The 26,439-nt window shown below is 40.1% G+C and overlaps 1 long non-coding RNA gene across 3 annotated transcripts in view; it reads left to right on the forward strand.

Annotated features, from left to right (window-relative positions):
- Positions 1 to 457: 457 nt before the first annotated feature.
- Positions 458 to 26,439, forward strand: part of LOC143441301 (uncharacterized) — a 46,005-nt gene continuing 20,023 nt past the window's right edge. For all 3 annotated transcript variants that reach the window (XR_013108575.1, XR_013108576.1, XR_013108577.1), the window contains exons 1-3: positions 458 to 2,675; positions 10,154 to 10,346; positions 10,448 to 10,520. This is a non-coding gene — a long non-coding RNA (uncharacterized LOC143441301). The remainder of the gene's footprint in view (positions 2,676 to 10,153; positions 10,347 to 10,447; positions 10,521 to 26,439) is intronic.

The following is a 26,439-nucleotide window of genomic DNA, read 5'->3' on the forward strand; positions in this document are numbered from 1 at the left end:
CCGGCTCTCTCCTCCCCCCCCCCCAGCCCCCCACCCACCCCCGCGAACTTCGCTCCCTCTGTCGGTCCCGGAGCACGTGGGGGGGGGGGAATCGGCGACCCGCATCCCCCCTCTGCACACACCCGACCCCGCCCTGGCACCGCGCGACCCCCGCCCCGCTCCCGGTCAGCTGACCTGGCTCGCCGGCCTGCTCCCCGCCCGCCGCCCTGTTTCCGGTCCCCCGGGTCCGCGAGCCCCGCTCCGCGAGGAAGCCGCGGCGGCCGGGAGGTGATGCAGGGGGCTGATTATCATGAGAAAGGCTGTGCCTGGAAAAGCCTCCTCCACGCGACTGTCAGTCTCACAAAAGGGGGGTGGTGGTGGTGGTGGAAGAAAAGGGGCTCTGGAGGAGTCACCAGAAAACTTGCAGCAAGTTAGATGCGACGCAGGCCCGAGGAGGTGGCTTTCGCCTCAACTTGGAAGGCTGGGCATTAAGGGTGCGGACGCCAACAGCCTCGCCTGGGGATTGGAAACCCAAATCTCCCTCCTCCCTTTCCTCTTGCCCTCCTTTCAGCCCTCCCTGCCCTTTAACCAGATTTTCTTGCAATTCTGTCGTAACTGCATTTTCTACATTCTCGTCTCTTTCTATATTTCTTTTGCAATCTCGTCTCCCCCCCAATTTACCTTCTTTGTAAAAATTTTTGGTGCCTACTTTATATGTCCAGATTTATCAGTTCGTTTACAAAACAGTGTTTAAAATGCAATTAATCTACCAGCAGGAGGTCAGGGACACCCTGACTAAAATAACTCCTGGGTCTTGAGAGACAAGTTCGCCAGGTGTCAGGAAAAAGTAAAATAATAATGAAAATAAATGAGTATCTCAGTGACTATATATCAGCTCTCACAGATTTCTTTTTTTTAAAAAAAAAAAGATATAATCTTTCTGGAAAAATACGAAAGTATTTGACAAGGAGAATCATTATAATTAAGGCAATATGCAAATTGTTCATACTTATAAATAAATTATTTTAATCATGCTTATCAGACTTTAGAAATTATAGTTAGGTAAATTCAAGAAACAAACTGGTTTTTCTTCTCATGATTATTAGAAAGTGTAAAAAAAAAAAAAAAAAAAAAAAAAACCCTCCCAAAGCTGTCTGTCTACCCCTCCCAACGTGGACTGATCAATTCAGGGAGAAGCAGCCTGTTCTGCGTTCTGTTTAATTGCTAAGCAGATCCACAACTTGGGTATGTGGTTTGTTTTCCTGGCCAGGTTGCTGTCCGTTTCCTAGCAGGTGAGTGAACACGAGGCTTCATATGTCACGAGTTGGCTATACTTATTATTTTCGTGATGATTACAATTATTGCTCTTCCCTACACGTTGAACGCATTTGTAGTTCTCCTATTAAAAATCAGAGCTCGCTCTTGTTTACATTTGTTTACTTCCTTGAATTTTTAAAACTTGTTACAAGTCAATTGAACATGTACATTAACACCCCCCCCTTTTTTTTTAGGCCAAGAAAAATAAAGATGCATTAGAAAGATGCCTTTTAAGCTTCATAATTATTAATTGACATTTTATGATGAATAATTAATCATCTGAATAATTTTGGTATCTCTGATCTGAACACATATTTGCATATCTAATGCTTGATTTTTTTTTAAATGTGTTTTTTTTTTAGGATTCATTCTTTCAGGACAAAGAAATAAAGTGATATTTTAAAATGTAAAATTTCTGCACTTGTAAAAGTTTGTTATGCTATTATATTCTTTCTAGAAATCCATAAAACTTCTTAACAATTTGTAAACCATTTATGTAGCAAGCACATTGAAACACATGGCAGCTGTACAATTAGAAAAACGATCTCTGTGTGAAATCAAGTAACTGTTCTTCCTAAATTCAGATCCATGCACTAATTATGCACCATATATCCTTACTGAAATGTGGTCATTGAACTTCTTGGTGAGTTACTATGGCAGAAGCAGACATATGGGGAGGCATTTGACAGACAATTCAAGTTTGATATTTAGATAAGTTTTCATTTTTTTACTTATTAATATGTAGGCTGCTTGAAGTTATTTAAAAATGATTAAGCAAGTCTGTCCATGTTATTTTTATGATGCTGAAGTTTGAATGTCTATGTAATTATTCTTTTTGTGATCGCAAGCAATCTACTCTAAACTTGTTTATCTCCGGTGGGCGCACTAGCGGCACCTATCCCTGAGGGTGTTGTTCAGAATTAACTGAAGTAATGCATCAAGCTTTGCTGTGTTGTAGTTTATTATAGTGAAAATTTGGACAAACAGTATTGAACATCCAGGCCAGATAAAGCTAGTACCAAGTAGTTTTGAATATGGTAGGATTTATCATTACTTATGATTTTCTAGGACTGTCCAAAGGATGCCTAGCCACCAAAGTACAAATAAATGCAGCATTTTCTTTCTGCTAATTCAGCAGTTAATTTATTATATTCAATGTGGTCCTAATTTGGTTATAAATATCAGATTCTTTTGAAAAGGAATTTAGCCCAAATGTCTGAATGTGAAGTTTCCTGTGTTCTGTAATCACATACTGTCTTTGAGTTTAAAGGTTAAATGTGCAAAAGCCCAGAAACGATCTTAAGTAAGAGTCCGGAATAAAAGGAGACAAACTCACAAATTTGGAGACAATGCTTTGCTTTAAGACCACGCTTTCTGAGGTGAGCATTCCCCTTAGTTACCGGGGCCCGGGCTTTATGATTAGCTCTGGCATCTACAGTGGGGACGAAAGTCAGTTTATTAACTGGAGAATGAATCCTCCTAGTCTCTTAAATGTCCACAAGTCAGAGTTTCTTTTTGATGGAAAGCTGAAAAAATCAATGCCAATGCTGGTCGGAAAGTCCTTCAATATTTAGTCAGAACACTGAAGGCTTTTTGCTGTCTTTTAAGACCTGTAGGAGCATTTATAATTATTTGTAGTTCTTAAAGGGCCCTTTAATTGTTTTTTTTTTTTTTTTCTTAAAGGATCCATCCTATATTCCTTGAAGGTTAAACATACTGCAAGGAACCTGTGGAATTGGCTTAGGGGTCTGGAGTGACCCTTGCCATTCTGTTTTTTACCTGCTAAAGGGATTACAAATGGCTTGCACCTACAAATTGTCTAATTTGTTTTATATTCCTCTGAGGTCTTCTTTAACCCTCCATAATTTGCTAAAAGTTCAGAATTATAAATGTTGGACTGGAGACAGATGAGATGCTTGAGCCAAGGCCTGAAAGCCTGGGCTCAACCCTCAGGACCCAGTGGTAGCAGCTGGGAACTGACTCCTCCTCCTCCTTGTCATCCTCTGACCTCCACATGTGCACCATCACGTGTGCATCATGGCGTGTGCACCCACAACAGCAACGCAATAGCACAATTTAATAAATCAGTGTAATAAAATAATTTTAAACTTTGTGCTATATTTGGTTCTGATTTTACACCATTCTAAGGATTGGCGGAGGCCGTGGTGATCTGCAGTGTAAAGAAAGCTGTTTCTTTGGAGTTGGTACAAGGCTAAATCATCTCACATAGCATTTAATTCTGGCAGAAGATCCAAAGGAATTAACCTTACATACCACATTATCAAGAGACTGTGGGCTTGGGAGAATCAGTGACTTACCCAGAATCTAAGCATCTGGCTGGACATGGGACTTTCAGTCTGCTAAATCCACCATCAAAGCCAAAGCTACACTCATGGGACAACCAATGTGGTCTTTCAAGGATTCCTTCTGATTCCTCTGTAACCAGCATTTGCACACTCATTGTAACTCACCTCCAGTCTTCCTGGACACTGTACTTGGCCCTTGGGTTTCGTGCTTTACTTTCCCTTCTAGATCAACACGGATGCTCACTTTTTCTTTTCAGTTACAGTTCAAGTTCTTGAATACTTTCTCTGACTTTGGAGCCTCAGGCTTTCAGAGTGTGTTTTCTGACCCAGCTCTCTTTGTCAGGTGGGAGAGCTTAGAGCAATCCCCTTTCAGGGGACTGCTATCCGGGCCTAAGCACCGAGCTTATGTATTACACTGATTGATGACAGAGACATCATCCCCCACATATCACAGAATAGCTTTGATTCTTTCTGTGACTTCCCTTAGCATGCTTGAGTGGTACTTGAACATTGTTGTAGTGTATTCTTCAGTAGCTTATTTTAGTTATCCTTGGTAATAGTACAGTGTGCTGGCTACAGTTATCTGAAAGGAAAGAACTTTAATTGCAAGGATGCCTCCCTGAGATCTGATTGTCAGGCATTTTCTTAGTGATCGGTGTGGGAGAGTCCATTATGGGCAGTGCCATCTTTGGTGGGCTGGTGGTCCTGGATTCTATACGGAAGGAGGCTGATCAGTTATGCTGAGTAGACCAAGAAAGCAGCACCTGTCCATGGTCTCTGCATCAGCTCCTGCCTCCAGATTCCTGTCCAATCCGAATTCCAATTCTGATTGCCTTCCATGAAGAACAGTGATGTGAAGTGTAAGCCAAATAAACCCTTTCATCCCCCAAGTCGCTTGGTCGTGGTGTTTCATGACAGCAATAGTAACCCTAACTAGGGCACATAGCCTAGTTTCAAATATATGTGTTTTGAAATTACATAGACTAGATTTAATTCCTTGCCTTGTGAGAATTAATCTTGTCTCGAGTAGATACTGTTTAACCCCTTGAACATCAGTTTAGAAATGAATAAAGAATATGTCGATTCTAGCTGATTGTGGCAGAAGATTATGACAACCTATGAAATGTTACATTAGGTGGCCATGCTGATGAATACTATCTGTGGGTAACCTGGACAATGTAGGGTTAAATTATGTAAAATCAGGGTGAGCCTCACTTTTAGGTGATGCTTACTTGATTTTCTTTCTTTTTTTTTTTTTTTGAATGACTTCATTATTTTTATTTGTTTTACTGATTTTATTAGGAATTATTTAATTGGTTCTTGTATCCTAAAAGATTAATGTTTACTGACAATAATGTCAAAGCATAATCGGCTTATAGGATTTTTAAATTCATAATCAAAAGAGTGGGGTGCTCATGATTATGAACACTGTGATACTAACAGCAGCGGTGGTAGAAAACTATTTGTAAGCCATGCCTGCTGGCTCAGGCCTATAGTTTCAGCCTTCAGAAGGCTGAGGCAGGAGGACCGCTCGTTTAAGGCCTGCCTGGGCAACTTAGTGAGATCCCATTGCAAAATCAAAAGTAAAAGGGAGTTGGTGATGTGGGTCAAGGTTATGTACGGCTCTCATTCAACATGCATGAAGTCGTGAGTTCAATCCCTAGTACCACAAAATAATACCTTTCAAAATGAAAACAAATAGCATCTGGTTCTGTATTTCACATTTCCACTTGCATGGTAAGGAGCACGTTTGTAGCTAATTCTTCATGTGTACTCCACCCTCAGGGGAAGCACCCTTCCAAACAGTGTTCACTGGTCAAAGAGTGCCAGCCAGGTCAAGGCAAAAAGAGGGTCTTTTGGCAAAATTTCTACAGCTGGATGGAATTGGGAGAGGCCGAGGGACAGACTAGATGGGAGAAAGCTGGCCTGCATTGTCTTTTTCTCCAGGTTGAGAGCTGAAAAATCTGCTTTCAAAAAAAAAAAAAAAGTGAGACCACGTGCATAACAGTTTTTTAACAGTTTTTGCTACTTTCTCCTGCTGCATATTTGGAGTCTGGTTGTGTCAGCGGGCCCTGGCATGATCTACTGTGTATATGACTTTTCTACCCTGTGCCCTAGAAAGAAGGGTGTCAAGGGAGGCCTGGCTGTGGACACAGGGAACATATTGTTGCTGTGCTGCTGCTACAGTGAAAACCAGGCTCCTTTCTCTGAAACTAACTTTGCTACACATGCAAAAAAAAAAAAAAAAAAAAAAAAAAAAAAAAAAAAAAAAAGCCATTCCGATTAGTTTTTTCCTGGCCCACTGTAGAACCACAAGTAAGGCGTCTGTGGCAAAGGGGCAGTTTTTCTGGGTTGAGGGAAACTGGCTTACCTCTTGTTCTTGGCACAAAGATAGGGCCACTCTTCGGGACTAGGGAGACAGAACAAAGTGGAAAGTTCACAAAACATATTTAGTCTTTTAAAACAAAGAAATAGTAATTTTGATTCCTTTAAAACTTTCCTCATTTGTGTGCTCAGAGGTTGGGATTTCAGTGTAGGGAAATTATCGCAGCCCTGACTGTCTTGTCACCTACCATCAGTGTGCATTTAAGGCTGTGTGGAAAACTTGGCCACAAGGGCTCTGCTGTAGCCACTCTGTAAGATGATCATCTTGAAGTTTTGCTTCTACTGGGGAGGATTCTTGCATAGTTGAGGTGAGTGTGCGGGTTGTGGGAAATTCACTAATAAATACCATTTGAAAGCACAATGGATCTTGAATTTGGGTCAAAGCAATGCCATGCTGTGCCATGCTTTCAAGCGAATACCTTTCACTTGGAAAAGTTGAAGCTTGTTTCAAGTTAGGATCTCCAAGTTGTAGTCTAGTTGGCAAGGGAAGGTGATCTTCAATGGCTGTGTCGACCCCAGTTGCCTGTTAGATACAAATAGTGGAGTACACTTCATTCCTTCAGAAGCTTTGTAGAGACATAAACTAATAACCTACTCCAATTACACTCTGAAGTAAGAATGGGTAGAGGAGAAGGCATGGGCAGGGACTGTGCATTCTTAGACTTGATCATTTCCCTTTGGACCAAGCTCTGGGCTTGCAAAGTTTAGCACATACTCGGTTAGTCTTTCTTGTGTGTCTCCGTTACTAGGCAGCCTGAAGAAATGGAACAGAGGTGGAACTGAATACACACACTCATTCTCCCTACAGCACTTTTAATTGAATACACTAAAATTAACAGGTGTTTTTCCGGAAAAGGAAAAAAAAAAAAAAACAAAACAAAACAAAACAAAAAAACTCTTAGAGAGTAGAACTGACTAGAGAAAAGGTAAAGTTTGCTTAGGGGGACAAGGGTGGCGTAGTAATTTAGGATATGATCATCCCATTTCTGATTCTACACCAGGACTGAAAAAACAAAACAGAAGATAGGCAACTTTTTTCTACTTTGTTTTCATCTGTCAAGTAAAATGACAGCCTCCATCAGCCAAAGGTCACAGGACTATCATGCAGAGCTAAGGCAACTTGATGCTCAAAGGTGTGATGGGGTGGGGCTGGGGTAGGGGCTGGGGAATTGGGGGTGGAGGTGGGTCCAGCTTGAGTTCTGTTTAAAGGACTATCTTGAATACACTCTCTTTCTTGTTTATCTTCTGAGTCAGGCATACTTGTCACTTCACCTTACCTTGTTTTCCATCCTTTCTATTTAAAGGAAACACTTAGCTTTCAATGCTGGTCTTGTCTGTAGACCTGTAGGCTTAGATCTTGAATTATATGACCCAAACATTTGACATTTCCACGGTGTTACTAAAAATGGCCTGGAGCAAGCAAAATATCACCTGAAATGTGGTGTGAAGAACAACACTTTAATACTGTTGCCGTGTGCTGAGTGCCTAGGACAGAGTTTGGTGAGTCAAGTCTGGACCAACTGGTGAGGGTTTCCACGTGTGAATATCGTAGGCTTCAGAAAGTTTATACTGTTCGTTCTAGATGTTAAAGTTGATAGGTGTTAATGTAGGTGAGGAATCACCTGTGGGCTTGCGCAGAATTCTGACATTGTTTTTGAATTCTGGGTCTGATGCTTTATTGCTAAAACGAAAATACTAAATCATTTTCCAAGTAACAGAGATGTAACAGATCCTATTCACTCACTTGCAAAGGGAATTTTCAATACAAATAAAGTCATACATATTTATACTAGGGTAATTCAAAATAACTTCCTCACATAAGCACTGTTACATTCAAGTAAAATCTTGCCAGCACTTCTGAGTACATTGCTTTAAGAGAGAGAGAAAAAAAAAAAAAAAAAAAAGATGTGTAGCGTCCGAACTATTTAAAAATCTTGCCAGCTTCCTTAACATACACCAGCTATCTCTCTTTAAATCACTGACAAGGATTTAAAAACTGCTCCATCAGAACAACTGTTACCCTTTTTCTTACTCCAGCTAGAGGCCGGTCTTTTAAAGGGACCATATTTACAGCTTCTTTTGAAATCTTGAAACCATTTGGCTGATACATTTTTGCTACATTTTTCTTTTCCTGATTTAATTACTGGCGATATTCGCATGAAAACAGGAGGATGGGGACATTGAATTTTTTTGTCTTATGAGCTCATAAGTTTTGGATGCCTAGTCCCCACCTGAGAACAGTGCCTGTTTTACTGCATTTAGGGAGCCAAGAACTACTTGAAATGGTAGGACAGCAGTTCTCAATGTCCCTGAAGCTGTAACCCCTTTTAATACAGTTCCTCATGCTGTGGTGACCCCCAACTATAAAATTATTTTCATTGCTTATTTTATAACCGTAATTTTGCTGCTGTTATGAATCATAATGCAAATATCTGTGTTTTTCAGTAATCTTAGACAACTCCCGTGGCCCACAAGCTGAGAATCAATGTTGGAAAAGAACTAGTTGAAAGAGAAGTAAAGTTCAGAAATAGGCACTCAGGAAATTAAGGGATCCATGAACCAAACAACAATAAATTTTCTTCTAGGCCACTCTAAACCAGTATATATAGTAACTTGCACTGTTGCTACTGAAAGGGTCAGAACAGCAAGATCTAGGCAGAGCTTGTGAGTCAAAGCTTCCCAAGAAAACCACATTCAGGCAGTGACTGCTGTCCTGTGGGTGTCGGTGTGTCAGCACGGATCTCAGAGAACAACGAGGGAAGCAATTCCAGATTAAGTATGAACTCTAGAGAAGGTCGCTGACAATTAAGAAGGAGACAGAGATAGATCCCTCCTTTTCCTCAAATTCTAACTACCCGGCAAGCATTTGTTATCTTTTACAATCAGATCAGAGAAGACCAATCAGGATGAGATCTGAGCATCTTAGAGATCCAGTGATTTCCATGCTCACTGATAAGAGTTATGGTCTTCTCAGTGGTGTATTCTGCACAGTATACTTTACTCTGCTTGAACGGCTTCACCTCTCATCCAGTCCCCTAAACCTGAACCCTTGCTTGGTATGTCTTTTTCTTCTCAATAACTATATGTTCTTTCTCCTGTGCCCTCAGCTTGCTTCTGATTTTCCTGCCTCTGCCTCTTCAGCATATTCTACCTGTGTGCATTAGTACAACTGGCCTCGCTTGGTTTTTAAAATGACATCTATTTAATGTATGCACACATGTGTTTGCATGCCACAGTGGTGTGTGTCTGTGTGTATGTCTGCATGTCTGTGTAAGTCAGAAAACAGCTTACAGGAGTTCTCTCCTTCCCTCATGTGAGTTCCAGGAACTAACCTCAGGTCATCAGACTTGGTAAAAGTTTAGACATGCAGTTATAAAAGTGTTCAAATAAAATACCAGTACATTAAAAACAATTTGAAACAGTTTTTCACATACAAATTTTCCTCTAATCCCCACAATAAACTCTTAAGGTTAACAAATATTCTTATGCCCAGTCTTTCTCTCATACATTTCCCATCCTTCCTGAAATGCTAGCATGGAACACTGACGTCAGACCCCATGGGTGAGCTTGCTGTTACTGCAGCTGCACCTTCAGCATTACGCCTGGGCTTGAAAGAAGGAAATTAAGATTTTCATGGGAACACAAACACAAAATAATCAAATCTTTTTTGAAATCTCAGACTTTCCTAGGAGTAACAGAATGAAGTACTGTACCTGAAAGGTAAGGGTGGGTGTCTACCAGCTTTAGTTGTGCAAGAGCACAATCTAGGTTGAAATCGAACTCAGGTCCTCCGACTTAGTTTTGTCCTGTATGCAGGGAAATTGAACATAAATATGCTAGAAAAAAGTATGTGTCTTTAGGAGAGCAGCTGGGCCCAGATGTTTGTTTGCTTTTTTCATAACAGGTTTGTCAGTTGTCCTTGGTCCAGGAAGACAAGTCATAGATTTGACCATTAAAGTAGCCTGATAGCACTGGTTTGTTTATTTGTTTATTTATTTATATACAGAGGGTCTATTATATAGTCATGGGTATCTGGGAACTCACTACGTAGACCAGTCTGGTCTTGAATTCACAGAGAACTACCTGCCTCAGCCTGCCAAGTGCTGGGACTCAGGTGTGCACTACCTCACCCAGCTTGAAGTTTGCATCTTAATTCTTTCCCACAGGTGTGTGTATTAAACGTGTGGATGACCCTGTTGGGAGATGATGACACTAGAGGAGCTGGTGGGTCTAGTGGAAAGTCTTCAGCCCATTGGTGGAGGATGAGTAGAAAGTCCATTGGAAGAGGATTTTGGCCTCTTCAGAGCCACCACAACATTGGCTGAAGCTTCCAAAAGTTTTCAGATTTGATGATCTCAGGTATTTCTTTATGGCAATGGAAAAATGGGCTGATGCAATAGTAAACCAAATAAGACCATTTTTTTTTTTTTTGTTTGTTTGCTTAATGTTTGTTGGAACAGGAGCAACAAGAGTCACACGGAAATGGATCACTGACAAAACAACTTTGTCAAAAGTTAACATTCTCCATTTCAAGTAAGTGCTGTGAAACTGTCGGAGGAGATGTTCCTTGTCATTTTCAAGAAATATTTCTGATCATGTACATCCCAAGAATATATGTAGTTTCATAGTTGCGGTGAATGAGATGTCGGCTCTAACAAAGGGAGCTTCCAGGACTCTACTCACCAATGCCATAAATATTCTTTTGAGGGCAGGAAAATTTTACCCACAGTAAATGGCTGGCTAAAAACATATCTTAATAAAATTATTTAAAAATTAATGTGTGAAATGCCAGTGGTAGCAAGTAAATTCTGCATGTATGACAAAGAAATAACTCAAGGTAAATACACATATTCTCTCTTTTTACCCCTAGCAACCAATTACACAGCTTTTAAAAGAGTTTTATTAAATTTTTTAAAAAATTTATCTTTATATGTATCTTGCCTATGTGCATGTCTATGTGCGGTAAGTACCCTTGGAGGCCATAAGAGCATGTTGGTACCTGGAAGTAGAAAAATAGATGGTTGTGAGGCATTATGTGGGTGCTGGAAATTGAACCCAGGTCTTCTGGAAGAATAGCTAGTACTCTTAATCTCTAAGCCATCTCCAACCCCAAAAGTTTTTTTTTTTTAAATATGTTTCTGTGTATATTTATTAAATATGTTAAGATTAATGTAAGTGAAATGGCTGATGATACATCAGAGTGGTCAGATTATTTATAAGTTCAAATATGTAATAGGGTACTGCATTTCCCAAGCTAATTGGTACTTGGTAAAATATATATATATATATATATATTCACTCATATATAATCTCACATTTACTCAATCAGTGAATGCTACTTTAATTCCCTACTACGTGATGAGAACTCCTGGGGGGAAAAAAAAGATCAAGGTGGACTGAATCCATGCAGGTGATCAGAGAAGAGAGACTGTCTGAGGAATGTTCCTGGGAGCATAGAAGGCACTCACATTTAGTCTAATAATAGCTACAAATAAAGTGAAGGCAGGAGTAGGTCTTCTTAATGCACAGAAGGTCAGCTCTTTGAAATCTATCAACCACAAGTGAAAAGAGTTTAAATCACCTGTGACACGTTATAACCCTTTGGGGTTGGATTAAAGGCTGGTCGCGAAACTGCGAGGAGGCTGGGAAAGAAAGAGGAATAAATTCTAGAGTCAGAATTACCAGGAGAAGGACGATGTTCTAACGATGACGATTCTAAAGGGCTTTGATGAGCAATGTTCTCTAAAGGCTGACCTTGTTACCCAGGTGCTCATTCTGGTGGATGGGTGTCCCTGTACTTACGGAAGGCAGAACTGACCGCTTCATATTGCTTTTGTCATGGTTGCAATATAGTCTCAGTTAAATGCTGGAGTCTCAGGAACTGGATGGAGTCCCCCCCAGCCGCCCCCCTCCCCCCCACACACTGGGAAGGAACAGACAGGCCATCCACGGAAGAGCCTCACAGTAGGCTGGCTACACAGTAGTGTCAATTAGCCAGCAGTGTGAGCTGCTCCTTGGGGAGCCCGGGGTGGTTGGGGTTCCTTAGGAGTCTGGTTTATGTAGCAGCCTCTTCCTCCTGTGTAAGTCCTTCTTCCAGTCACCACTGCTTTTTTATTAATTTGTTTAAATCCCAAGACTGTCTGTTATGCCCAAATATTGAATCAGGCTTCTGTTTGCAGCAAGAACTATTAATAGTTTTAGATGTGAATTTGGCTTTTGTTGAGAGAATATTATTTTCAGTAATTGTCAGTTCATTAGAATATAAGTAAGGCTTGGAATTTTGCTGAAAAAGTACGATACTTGAATTAAAATAAATATAAACAAAGAACTTCAATATTTTGATTTATTTATAGACTCCACTGTTTGTATATCGAAAGCCAAAAATTAAAAAAAAAAAAAAAAAACTATAAGAAAGCAGAACTATTATAAAGAACTATTTGACTTTTCCATTGGGCGTTTTTCCTCTGTTTATAAAATAACCAAAGTGCATTGGTACATACGTTGTTAGGATATAATGTGCTGAGGGTCTTAGAAATGGACCCCATGGCAGTAAGCTTATTGTTGATTTTTTTTTTGTTCAACCTTATTTTCTGTCTGTTTGAATATAAATTCATTCATCTGTGTATATTTGTATGTGTGTATGTGTGCATGTGTGTGTGCATGTGTGTGTGTATGTGTGTGGGCTTATTTGCTTCTGGGGTTCTTTTTTTGTTTGTTTTTTGTTTTTTTTGTTTTTTGATTTTTTTTGAGACAGTCTCACTGTATATCTCTGACTGTCCTGGAACTCACTCTGTAGACCAGAAACACACAATGATCTGCTTTCCTTTGCCTCCCAAGTTCTGGGATTAAAGGCATGCACCACCATGCCTGGCTCCAGATGTATTTGAACAAAGGCTAAGGTTTTTAAAAATTGATTACTTTTGTTCTTGTACCATTTCAACATGCTTACCCTCATCCCAACACCCTCTCACTTAACCTCCCCAAACACCACCAGTACATTTCCCCTTGACTCTGCACATGGCCCATCGGTGAGAAGGGAACCCCCCCCCCCCCCAGGTACTCCTCATTTCATGCCTGACTGCTGATGGGTTTATCCTTCTGCAGACCCAGTGCAGACCATCGTAGCTGCTGGGAATGATTGCAGTGGCTATGCCTTGCCCAGGAGATGACATTTTCCAGCCCCTTTTCTTGTCTTCTGGCTCTTACATCCTTTCCGTTCCTCCTCTGATATTCCCTGAGCCTTAGAGGGAATGCTGCAAATGTTTTCTTTCCTTTAGGGGTGGGCACTTTCTCTATTGCTTATTCTTGGCACCCTATGCAGCTATGAACCTCTCTCTACTCATTACCATTCACTGTCAAGAGATGCTTCTGTGATTAAACATGAGAATAACTTATATCTATAGCTATAGAGATAAATATCTATGACACTATGTCCACTTACTAGATGAAAGTATTCAGCAACCCCATCCTATTTACTCCCCACCATTTTTTTTTTTAAACCAGGTTTACAGCAATAGGCATGGATTGTCTCCTGTGAGTCTCAAATCCACTTAGAGAGCAGCTGGTTACTCCCATAAAAGTAGTGCCACTATTGCATAAGTGGACCAGGCAGTTTCGGTCTAGTAAATGTTACAATTTACAGCGGATAAGACTATTGATACTCCCCTTCCCAGAAGCATTTATAGCACCTCCCAGGACTGTGAAAACCACCCGGGAGGTAGGAAACTTCCAGATCAGTTTTAATTTAATTTATTTCAGATCATGTATCAAAGCTGTATGATATCTTCAACAATAGCGCCTTATTGTTTAATTCTGATAGAAAATCAGTAAGAATGGTGTCTTAGTTTGGGTTACTGTTGTTGTGATGATGCACCATGACCAAAAGCAAGTTGGAGACGGAAGGGTTTATTTGGCTTCCATTTTTATGTTGTATTTCATTGTTGAAGGAAGTCAGGACAGGAACTCAAACAGGGCAGAAACCTGGGGACAAGAGCTGAAGCAGAGAGCATGAGGGTGTGTGTGCTGCCTACTGGCTTCCTTCCCATGGCTTGCTCAGCCTGCTGTCTTATAGAATTCAGGACCACTGACCCCGGGATGGCACCACCCAAAATGGACTGGACTTCCTTCCAACAATCACTGAGTAAGAAAATGTCCTACAGGCTTCCCTACAACCCAAGTTATGGAGGCATTTCCTTCCTTCCTTCCTTTCCTTCCTTCCTCCCTCCCTCCCTCCCTCCCTCCCTCCCTCCCTTCCTTCCTTCCTTGCTTTCCTTTCTTCCTCTCTTCTTTCCTTTCTTTTTCTTTCTTTTTTCTTTCCTTTGTTTCTTTTTCTTTTCTTTTTTCTTTTCTCTCTGTCTCTTTCTTCCTTCCTCCCTCCATTTCTTCCTTCCTTCCTTCCTTCCTTCCTTCCTTCCTTCCTTCCTCCCTCCCTCCCTCTTTCTTTCTTTCTTTCTTTCTTTCTTTCTTTCTTTCCTCCTTCCTTTCTTTCTTTCTTTCTTTCTTTCTTTCTTTCTTTCTTTCTTTCCTCCTTTCTTTCTTTCTTTCTTTCTTTCTCTCTGCCTTTCTTTTTTATTCTAATAGACAGAGTTTCTTTGTTTAGTTCTGGCTGACCAGGCTGGCCTCAACTCAAGAGATGCATCTGCCTCTGCCTCCTGAGTTCTGGGATTAAAGGCATGTGCTCCAATACCTGGCTGGAAGCATTTTCTTAAATGAGGTTTCCTCCTTTTTGATGACTCTAATTTGTATCAAGTTGACATGAAAGTATCGAAAACAGATGGTAACAGCGTATTCTTTTGGTGCCTCTAGAACCTCTTTGATCAAATCACTGTGAGGTATCTCACTTTGATACTTGGGTTTTTTTTTTTTTTTTTTTTTTTTTTTTTTTTTTTTTTTTTTTTTTTTTTTTTTTTTTTTTTTTCTTTGATAACACACGTCTCTTGGAGTAGCTTTATCCAAAAGGCTGAATTTTTAATTCAACCATTTAACACTTAGAAAGTGATTTGGCCAAGTCACATAGCTTCTGTAGGCATCAGCTTCCGCATCTGAAGAAAAAAAAAAAATTCTTGTAGCACTGGTCTAGTGAGTTGTTATTCAGAGCAGAAGAGACAGTGGAGATCCAGTTAACTGTGAAGTGCTAATCCATATGCTTAGTGCTGTATTCAGATTCAAGTTATGCCCACATTAAAATTAAAATGTGAATATGTTCAAAACCACAATCACTTCCTGAGGCAAGAAATATGAAATGGCAACAATGAAAAGGGTCAAGGAAACTCTTGGCTTCTAAGTGACACTTCCAAATCTTTCCTAATGACATGTTTTAAAAGATGCTGAAAGACAGAGTAAGGCAGAGAGACTCCCTTTCCTCTCAACCTTAAAGCATTTTCTCTTCCAAAAAAAAAAAAAAAAAAAATCATCTGTAAAAACTCGAGGCCTAACCCAGTACTAAAGATGGGCACTCAAAGCACTGCTGAGAAGGACTGTTGTGTTTATGAAAGTGGTGCTATGGACATGTACTCGAATCAGACAGGGTGGACATGATCAGAACAAGCTTGCTAACAAGGCTCCTTTCTTGTCCTTGGCCATGAGTCATAAATTCTGTTTGAAGATGAAGCGTTTCTCTGAACAAAAGCTGGAAAATGAGTGCAAATGTGTGTGTGTTTATGTGTACATGTTCTTGTACGTATATGTATGTGCATGTTTACTTAATATGAAAAAAAAGAATGACTCTTTTGTTGACTCCACTGTAGGGATAAATTTTAATACCACAGCTGTCCAGATATGAGACATGAACGAGAACATAAGAAATTCCTGAATAGAAAAGAAGATGGCTGGCCCAATGGCCTGTCTCCTCTAAATCTATGGCAGCACCTCTCAGTGTTGCCAGCATATCTGCTGACCCCTTTTGCTCCGTAAACATGTCCAGCTCTCTTGTAAACCCGTTTTTACATTATGTTTCATTCAATGGAGTTATTTGGAAATTCATAGGCGTTTCCACATGACTTTGGATCCATGAGTGAAATAGTCCTACATTACCACTACTCTTTAATGATGTAGAACTACTTGATCCTAAGATATTCATGATAGGCATCATGGGACATTTGGAAGAAATCAACTGACAGGACAGATAGATCTGTGGTTATTTTTAGAAAACAAGTTATTTTGTGAATTTACATTCTATTTTTCTTAACGATATGAAGTAGAGAGCGCCCAATGACAGTAAATATAAAACCATTCCCTGTGTCATATTATTCTCATTAGCATGCCCTTTTTCAAGAAGAACATACAAAGTTCAATGTTTACTAAAGAGTAGGCTCTGATGGTTTATTGAGATTAAGTGAGATTGGGCTTAAGTCATATTTCAGATAGTATTTTTATTCTATGAATTCTATACATACCTCTGGAAAATATAAATTTGAATTTCATTTTACAAAAAAAGAATTAATTCTTTAATAAGATAGAAGTTTTTTTTTTATTAATATTTTCTCCAAAATTTCCAAATGACAGATGACCTGTGTGAGCTTGGGGTCAAATTCTTCAGTTGATGCTGGGGGGACCTTTTCATCCTGGAAGATAAACTTGACAACTTCCTATAGGATTTGGAAGAACTGAATTTTAGCAATCTAAAATGGAGTTAATGGACACAGTGTAATTGAATGATGCTACTTAAAAGTTGTTTGAGCGTCTGTGTGTTGCTTCAGTGTATATGTTAAGATTACACATTGTTTTTCTTTTTTTTCCTTTTTTTTATGAAAAATACATAGGCTGAGAGACTTGCCTTGTTTTCACCCTAGACATGCTAAGTCAAGTCCTGAAAATCTCACGAAACACCCCATCTTCATGCAGAAATACTTGGTAAACACATAAGAAAAAGCACAAGCAGCTTGCCTCTAAGACGTGTTTGATTTTGGTCTGTATACTCTTTAGAGTCTAGACACTGGGAATCAAGCGTCAAATGGGTGCTTCCTCAATATTGAAAGATTTTGTATGTTGGGGTAGCAGCCTATATTGGGTGTCAGCACCTAGGTGAGAGGTGACCAGTGAGTTTTGTTTTCTTTTACTGTTGAGTTCTTGTTGTTTACGAGCCTATCTCTCTCTGCCTCAAACTTGGGGATCAGATGGATGCTCTCAGCTACTGCTGTTGCAATATGCCCCATTACAATAGTCATGGGCTTTCTCATCCTCTGGAACCTTGAGCCCCAAATAAATGTTATCTTTTCTAAGTTGTCTTTATGTCTTTAAGAGATGCTGGCATCTCTTCCCAGGAGGAGAAAAGTAGCCAAGACACTGTAGAACATAGTTTGAATCCTAGCTCTTTGAGTGGTCATCACAAGTAAGTGACTTCTGTAGGTCTTTGGCTCCTTTTACATTTGTGAACTGTGACCTCTGAACTCTTTCAAGAAGATGGTCTCAATGAAGGATGTGCGTGTATCCAGGCCTTGTGATTTTTTTTTACCTTCAGATATGTTATTTGGAATTGTGCTTGCTCCCAAAACTGCTCTTCTGTCTTCTGTGTAAAAATAGTACTGTTCATGGTTAGGTAACTCGTTGGATGATGGTCGAGCTGTCTGCAGTGCATAAAGATGCCAGCATCCACTCCATCCGGCTATCTTCATGTTTATATGCACAATGCATCTTTGTAGTCACACCTTGATTTTGTGTATAGACGGTGTTTGGGGGATGTGTGCCGGCATGTACCACTTAGCTACAGAATGTTAAAAATTTCTTCCCTGGTCACTGTGCTGCATGACTGATCCATTTCATGTGATATATTTAGTATGGTTCATTGCCCACTGGTCTTATTATTTAACAATTTGCATTAAATTGAATTTTCTATTTACAGGTGTAAATGGAAATTTTGGCTTCTGAGAGCATATTATTTCCTGGATAGAATGTTCTTGGGTGAATTAGATCTGCTATTATCAGACTGTACATACCTGGACTAAGCTGAGGCTGTTTAATTAGAATGTCATTGTTATTTTATTTTATTTTTTTTATGATAAAGCTTAAGTTTCTGAGTCCAGGCCTTTTTCGTCAATTTAAGAGACATTACTATTATTCTACAGAAGTTAAATTCAAAACAAAACATGTAGATATGTCTTGATGAATCAGAGGGAGTTGAGTCAGTGTCCTGTGACAAACTTTTTCCAGGAAGACACAACACACACATCTACTCACCGCAGATAGGGATCCCATGAGGGACTAAAGTATGGATACCACCAAAAACCAACTTAGTGAACCCATGAGGTTTAAAGGGGTTATTTATGAGACAGGTGATGGATTATTTGCAGGAACAGAAATGACTCAAAGACAGCTGCATCACCAAACCTCACCCCAGCGTGGGTGGCAGCTCATAAAGGCTGGGGACCTGAAGCATATTCCACAGTTTTCAGGCAGTTCAACAGGAGAATGTCTTTTCCAGGTGCCTCAGTTGGTCTAAACCTCTTGTAGGCAGCTGGGGTGCATTCTGCTTCTTCCCGAGGGCGTGGTTTGGTCTCAGAGTCTTCTTTGGTCTCAGAGTCTTCTTTGAGCTTGGCTTTCTTTCATCTGAGAGGGACTCTCAGCACTCAATGCTTACTGTGGCAGGAAGGGTCTAGTCAGTTTCAGGGACTTCCTAAAGCTATTTTGAGTTGTTTACCTTCCTGCTTAAGTAACTTTCCTGTAGGATAGAATGTTTCAATCTTATAGGAAACTGTTATACAACAATTAGTGGCAATATGTATACATTACTCAAATATTATCATTTGATACAACATTGGTAGCTGTACATTTCTTATTTTCAACCCTACACTTCATATAAGCTTGAAGAATTGACATTTATTGGATGTAAACCAGGGGTCAAGCTCTGTAACATTTGCTTTGCCTGCATTTCTTCATTAAATAACTAAAGTATCTTGAGGATAAGGTATTATGTTTATTTCCATTTTACAGAGAAGGGTTGCTAAAGAATGATTATATTGTGCACCGGTGCACACACTCTTGGATGACAAAGGCACCTGCAGTTTTACTTTCCAGGCTATCCCTATCCTCTTGGGGTCAGTAGGATGGGCTTTACATCTGTCTATCTGTTGTTCTACTTCTCTTCCAGGGGCTAAATGTTTCAGAAAATGCAGTGGAATCTACAGTGTTGGGGGTTTCGGTACAGTTTTTCACCCTTGCTGGTTCTGTTTGAACATTCCAAGTTTTGTTTTGTCCAGCCCTGGCAACTGTAGTTGTTGCTAGTGGTCACTATCAACATTAGACTGGGGAAGGAGTCTAGTCAAGAATCTATGGCATTGATTTACTTTCTATTCTAAATTTTACTTATATTTCCCTTAAATCAAAACAAAAGAATACCCCTACAACTCACATACTGTGTAACTTCTCAGTTAAAGCGTATAATTCAGTGGCTTATTACCTATTTTCAGGTGTAGCCATTCATAATTCCACTTTTGCCATTACAAATATAGACTTTATATCTTTTTGATTTTCCATCCCCAGCCCCATCCCAGTATCTTTCTTTGTTGCAATGAATCCCTAATGAATGTCCACTTCTTTTTTTGGGTGTATATACAATAGAACTTTACTCAGCCTTAAAAAGATTGAAATTGTGCAGTTTGCAGAAAAAAATGCAAGCAAACACCATCTTAAGTTGACTCAAAGAGACAAATATCCTACAGATTTTATATTGACACACAAAACCATGTGTGGGTGCAGGATATGACTTTGGAAGCAGATCAGTCTGTAGATAGGCTGAGAATAAGGACCCATGTTCAAGTGTTAGCACTACAGGCCAGAGAAGACACTAAAAGTGACGTTACAAAATAAGTTAAATTAATAAAAATGGAAATGCAACTTATTATAAGGTCTGGAGTCCAGCAAGCAACAGGGAAGTGAGGATTTCCTCATACTAAGTCCCAGGGCCAGAACACAGGGATTTTTTAAAATTTAATTTAATTTTTTTATTGGATATTTTATTTACATTTCAGATACCATCCCCTTTCCCCATTACCCCCCTAGAAAGCCCCTATCCCATGTCCCCTTTTCCTTTTTGCTTTTATACACTTTTTAAAAATGTTAAGAATGTCCACTTCTGTAGGTTTGTCTACAGTGGATATTTTATGCAAATGGAACTGAACATGTTCTTTGTATTGTGTATTTGGGCTCCTTTATTTGACATCTAATGCTTTCAAAATTAATTTCCTTCTTTTTTAAACCATATATTAGTATTCCTCTCTCTCTTCTTCCTCCTCCTTTTTCTCCTCCTCCTCCTTCTTCTTTTGGTTGTTGTTGTTGTTCTTGTTTATTTGTTTTGTTTCGAGACATGGTCTCTCTCTATGTAGTCCTGGTTGTCATGGACCTTGCTATGTAGACCAGTCTAGACATGACCTCGCAGGAATCCTCCTGCTCCTGCCTTTGAAGTGCTTAGATTAAAGGCATGAGCCACCGAGCCCAGTCACATATTAGTACTCTATTATATGGGCACATTACTTCTGTTTATCTACATTTTAGATAGACACAGTTGGAGCATTCCCATTTTTTGGTAATTGTGAATCTTATTAATTTGAACATGTATGTGTAATAGCTAATCTTGGTTGTCAACTTGGTTACATCTGGAATTAACGAAACTCCCTCCAGCTGAGTGATTTGCGAGGGTTAGATTATTTGAAGTGCAAGATCTTCGTTACATCCAGATCATTTTGTATCAACCTACTTATGGGGCACACTTTTGGGTGGCAGGCCACATAAAAGGCCATGAAAGAAGGGAGCTTTTGCCTTTGCCTGCTTTCCCTTGCTCTCTCTGGCAAGTTCATCTCTCTTGTTCCCGAGCCTTTCCTTTACTGGTGTTAAAAGCTATTTCTCCAGGATTCTAGTTTAGACTGGAAACTGTCAGCTCTCTAGGACTTCCTTGGTACTTCGACGCCAGATTGGGACTGCTGAGACATTCTACCTCATGGACTGTATAACTGGATCCTTGGCCTTTCTGACAGGAGACAGCCATTGCTGAGCTACTCAGACCACACCCCATAAGCCTCTCTAATAAACTTTGTATATATGTATATATATATATATTTTTTTTTCTATTCATTCTATCAGTTCTGTTCTTTTACAAAACCCTGACTAACACACTAGTCTATAAAGTTTTTGTATGAATACCTGCTTCCCATTCTTTTGCGTATAGACTGAGGAGTGGAATTCCGAGTCTTAACTCTCTGTTTCACCTCTTGAAGGCTCGCCTATTGCTTTCCATAGCAGTTATCCATTTTATATTCCATCAGTAATTTAGGAAAGTTCTAGGTTTTCTGCATCCTTGCCAATAGTTTTTTGGTATTTTTCTTTAGATTTGTTTTGCTAATTGCCATTCTAGTGGACCTTATTAATACTTAAGCTTGTTTGGGCAGTCCTGGTAGAGAGGCAGACGGAGGCAGTTTTCTGACTTTGAGGCCAGCTTGGTCTACAAAGTAAGTTCTAGGACAACCAGGGCTATACAAAGAAACACTGTCTTGAAAATCCAAAATAAAATTAAGACTGTGTTTTAAAAATAAATTTTAGGAATGGAGGGGTTGCTCAGTGGTTAAAACACTGTCTGCTCATCTAGAGGACTTGAATTAGACTCCCAGCCCCCACATAATGGCTCATAACCACCTGTAACTCCAGTCTCAGGGGATATGATGTCCTTCTTTGGCTTCCACCAGCATGAGACATTCAAAAGGTGCACAGACATATATGCAGAAAAAAACCAATAAACATTAAATAAATAAATGGAGTAAAATGTTTCATTTACTATTATTATTTCCCCTCCCCCTCCCCCTCCCCCTCCCCCTCCCCCTCCCCCCTCCCCCTCCCCCCTCCCCCTCCCCCTCCCCCTCCCCCTCCCCCTCCCCCTCCCCCTCCCCCTCCCCCTCCCCCTCCCCCTCTTCTTCTTCTTCTTCTTCTTCTTCTTCTTCTTCTTCTTCTTCTTCTTCTTCTTCTTCTTCTTCTTCTTCTTCTTCTTCTTCCTACTATTATTAGGGTGTGTGTGTGTGTATGTATGTATGTAATCTGCAAGTGGAGGTCACAGGACAACTTTCTGAAGTTTGTCTTCTTCCATCTTGGGCTTTGGGAAAGGAGAACTCACATGACTAGGCCCATACAGAAAGCCCCTCTATCTGAAGAGCCATCTTGTGTATCTTATCTTACTCTGTGTTTTTGACATGGCTCCTATAGCCAAACTGGTCTCCTACTGGCTATACAGCTGAGAGCCCTGAGCTTCTGCTCCTCCCTCTTCAGTTCCGGGACCACAGGGAGATGGACCTTTATGTAGTGGGAACTAAACTCCTGAGCTAGACAAGCACTCTACTGTCTATGAGGTAGACTACCGCCTGCTTGAAAAATTAAAAGAAAGTTTTCCCTTTTCCTCACATCCCGAGGCACTAATCTTCTCTCCTTTTTAGGTCCTTGTCTTTTCATCCTGATCTCTCTTTCTTTCTTCTCCTGTCAACTTTTTTTTTTTTTTTCTTTTTCTGAGACAAGGATGAATGGTTTTATTTCTCCTGTATTGCCATGCCGCAGTCTTAATAAGTGAATTGATGAAGGGGTAAGAAGGACTTGTAGGGACAGGGAAAATTGGCAGTGCTTAGCACTTATGTGTATCACCTCATTTAATTTTTATAACAACAGCAAAAACCAATTGTTATGACATTCATTTTGAAAAAAAAAAAAAAAGAAATTAAAGGCAACCCATTTTTTGGGTCATCCAAACACTAAACATAGAACTCAGACAGATTTCTACCTAGGCTCTCTGAATCAAATCATGGTGTTATCTTTACAGCACGCCATACTGCCTGTGACTGTTGCCTTCTCAGAAGTTTCTTTCTGTGCCTTGCTCTGTGTCCGCTGGAAACCAGTCAAATCATCTGCAAACCTGGCATCCCAGACTCACTAGATAATTATTAACAAATAATGACAATTATTCTTTCCAGGAAGTGACGCAGCCTCTGAGATGTTAAGTAGTGGTACAACATCACACAGTATCAATGAGTTCAGAATCAGGTCTGTTAAACTGCGCCTATGAATTTTCATCAGTACAGACCATTCGCTGCAGTCTGAAGGGTGTCACTTATTTGACAGTGTGAGAGGTCAGTTAGCGAGCCATCTTTCCAGACTACCTAACACTTGCCCCAGATATTTCTCTTTCTCCTCTGACCCTATTAAAGCTTTGGTGGGGTGAGAATTTGTCTGAATCTGCACATTTATAGAAAATGTACACATTAGCCCCAAACCAATATCTGTTCGTGTTGTTATTGTGTTTTAATTCTGACGTATAGCTTACATAAAGTGGGCAACATTGGATCACAGAATGTTCAGGCAACAATAAGGAGCTACTCCCTTACCACAATTTGGTCATATTTCATCACTTCTTAAGCCACATAGCTATTCTTCTTATAAACCCCATCTTGGTATTTGATAAAATCCATGGTAATGATGGACAAGAAACATTATAGCTATTGTAGAATTTTTAATATGTATTTACATTTTGCACTTTAACTTACATGTTCTAGCTTTAGAGTATCCATCCAGGATTTGATCTGGGCTATTAGACACCAGGAAGTCTCTGCATGAGAAAACACATCAAATGCTGCGAAGAATTAATCCTTGTACTTTCTCATCCCAGTTTGTTTTAATGTCTCATCTCTCTTCCTGTGTCCCTTTTGCCATTGCTCTCCACGGTTCTTTCAGAGGTCTTAAAAAACAAAACAACAACAATAAAACAGAACAAAACAAAACAAACAAACAAACAAACAAACAAACCAGTCGCCCCTGTTACCATTTGGCATATACCTTCCCTGGCAATGACATCTTGAAAACTAAAAAATAATATAATGCTTCCCTCTCATGTATCTGTTCAGGTTGGCTGTCTATAGCTGCCCTCTGCCTCGGAATGTGTCCCCTTATTAAATTCTGTAAATTGCTCAGAACACTGTCTCTGTAAATGTTTTGGAAGGGCTGTACTGTCAGGTCAGCTTTCTAAGGGCTAGAAATATGTCAAACCTGGCAGCCTTACCTTTATTTAAGAGCCAAAATACAAATAAGTAGATTACAAAGCAATCAATCAACACAGCACTGCAGGGTGTTGTGGTTGGCAATGACCTCGGGAGTGTGACGCCCACATTTTATGGATGAATAACCTCATTGGCAAACTGCAGGACGCGAGTTTGCATCCTGGCTCAGTCACAGCTAACTGGTCAACCTTGGTTGTGCTTCTGTGCCTCAGTTTCCTCATCTGAAAGGGAGTAAGTTTTGCAAATGTGAAGTTTCTGTGGTACCATAACAGAGTCGATGCATCTCCAGGCTTTAAAAAGATTTTAACATCACATCCCGACTGCTCTAGTCTTTTATGTGCTTTCTTTGCTTTTTTTTTTTTTTTAAAAGCTTGGGTGCTATTAATTTATAGTTATTGGCAAATTATAACTTTTATTCACTGCTGATAGAAAAAACAAAGGAAGTTTTATTCCCCCCTGCCCCCCCCCCCCCCCCCCCCCCCCCCCCCCCCCCCCCCCCCCGTCTTGGATTTTTGCTTCTTTCCTTTCCATGGATTACACTGCTGGGTTGCTAGGGGCTACTGGGTTACTAAACTTTATTTTTCTTTCCTTTCTAACAGAATCTTTAAGTGATGTCTTTTTGAGGGAGCCTTACAAGAAATGACAACACTTCCACAAGTAATTAAGTGGGTGCAAGCAAATACACATTGATTAGTTTTCAAACTTTCCGATGACTAGTAGATGACAACCTGAAAGCATGGGAGAGATTGCACAGGCTTTCTCAGAGTCTCTTCTCTGACTGAAAAGTCTGTTTGTGAAATCAGTACTCCTGCAAGGCCCAGGGCAACAAGGTTGGAACGCTTGGCAAGCAATTTAATCTGACAATGCTGCATGCTTTTCTGTTCAACTGTAAACAGCCATTTCAGTTATCACCTGGTAGTCTTACAGAAAGCCTTCGAATCAGAGAGACCTTCGGTTGTGTCAAACCACGTACTGTGTTTTTGATGGCAGTAAGTAGAGATGTAGGTGACTTAACAGACCAGCTTCCATGCAAAGCCAGGACTGTAGAATTCTAAAGTCGGTTCTCCTAGATTTCCCATGTTCACCGTCTTTACAGACGTGATGTTTAGGTAGCTGAGATTTTGCAGGGCGATCTTAGACTGTAAATAGTCTATGCTGCCATCCCCATACTTGTCAAGCTATGTGTCGTGAATGTGAGTTTTGGTTTGGAAAATGTGGATGCTATGTGTACATCAAAATCTGGTCTGTTTTTTTTTCCCCCCAGCCCAACACCCTGTTCTGTTTGTTCCTCTACCGCTCTGGTCCTAGCCTACTTCCCATTGCTATCAAGGCTTGCTGCTGTCACAGTCCACTGGCTCGTGGTGTTTAGGTTTAGTGTCTAGGGGACAATGAGAGCAGTAAACTAATCTGTGCTAATGGCAAGCAGGAGAAAATCAGGGTCAAGGAAAGCTGCACAGCGCAGCCTGTGTTCTGCTCCTCCTAGGTAGCGTTAAGTGGCATGTTGGAAAGACTATGTTGACTTCATTTTTCTTTAAGATATCAAGTTCTCCTGTGGTTGGTTGTGTGAAGTGGCTTTCTCAAAGACATTGAGGACTCAGCATATTACCACAAAGGTCGATAGATTCCTATGCTGTCTTGAACCAGCTTTGCACCTGTATTGCAAACACACTTAGATGCCTGTAACAGTGGAAAAGAATGAAAGGTTGGGGTTTCTACTTTCCTCTCTGCCTGTGATGTTCTCTTTGGGTGTGCATATATGACTCAAATGCTCTTTTTTTTACAAGTTAGCAAAGCACAATGGTTGTGACGAGGTTGTGACTTCGATAAGCCAAGCCAGTGTCTCTTCATTATCAAATCCCAGAGCGCTGCCACCTGACTTCTCAAAACTTTGTTCTAGCCAAAGAAGACCAACTTTAACATTCATAGAGAGAGCTCTAGCACTGTTTGAAATATTTTGTAGATTTCAAGTTCACCGCGGATCATTTTTCTTCCAGCTAATCTTGTTATTCCTATTTATTTTATATGATCTTATTACATAGACATGAAGATTTCCTCTGACTGTCCAAGCAGCTTGCTTTAAAAGTCTCTGCATAACTGCTGCTTATTTGTATCACATTTTATTCTTCGCGTCTTGGTTTGGTATTTAACTGTGATACATTTCAATTGAATCTCTTTAAAACACAACTGCTCATTCCTCTGCGTTAAGCTCTTTACCTTTTATAAACTCAATAAGCATTCTTGCAGTTTGTATTATCTTAAATGGCAGCATTAGTACCTTGTCTTTCCCGTCCTGAGAGCATTTGCTGAACCAGGTGGTTTCCGTAGCATCTGTTACTTGAATCACAGACTTTATGTCTTAGGAGCTGCCTCGAGAGACCATTGGCCATTTAGGAAAGGAGAGAGAAAGTCATAATGCCCTTAGAAACAGGATACAA

Source organism: Arvicanthis niloticus, chromosome 2 (assembly GCF_011762505.2).
Source record: "Arvicanthis niloticus isolate mArvNil1 chromosome 2, mArvNil1.pat.X, whole genome shotgun sequence".
NCBI classification, from domain to species: Eukaryota; Metazoa; Chordata; class Mammalia; order Rodentia; family Muridae; genus Arvicanthis; species Arvicanthis niloticus.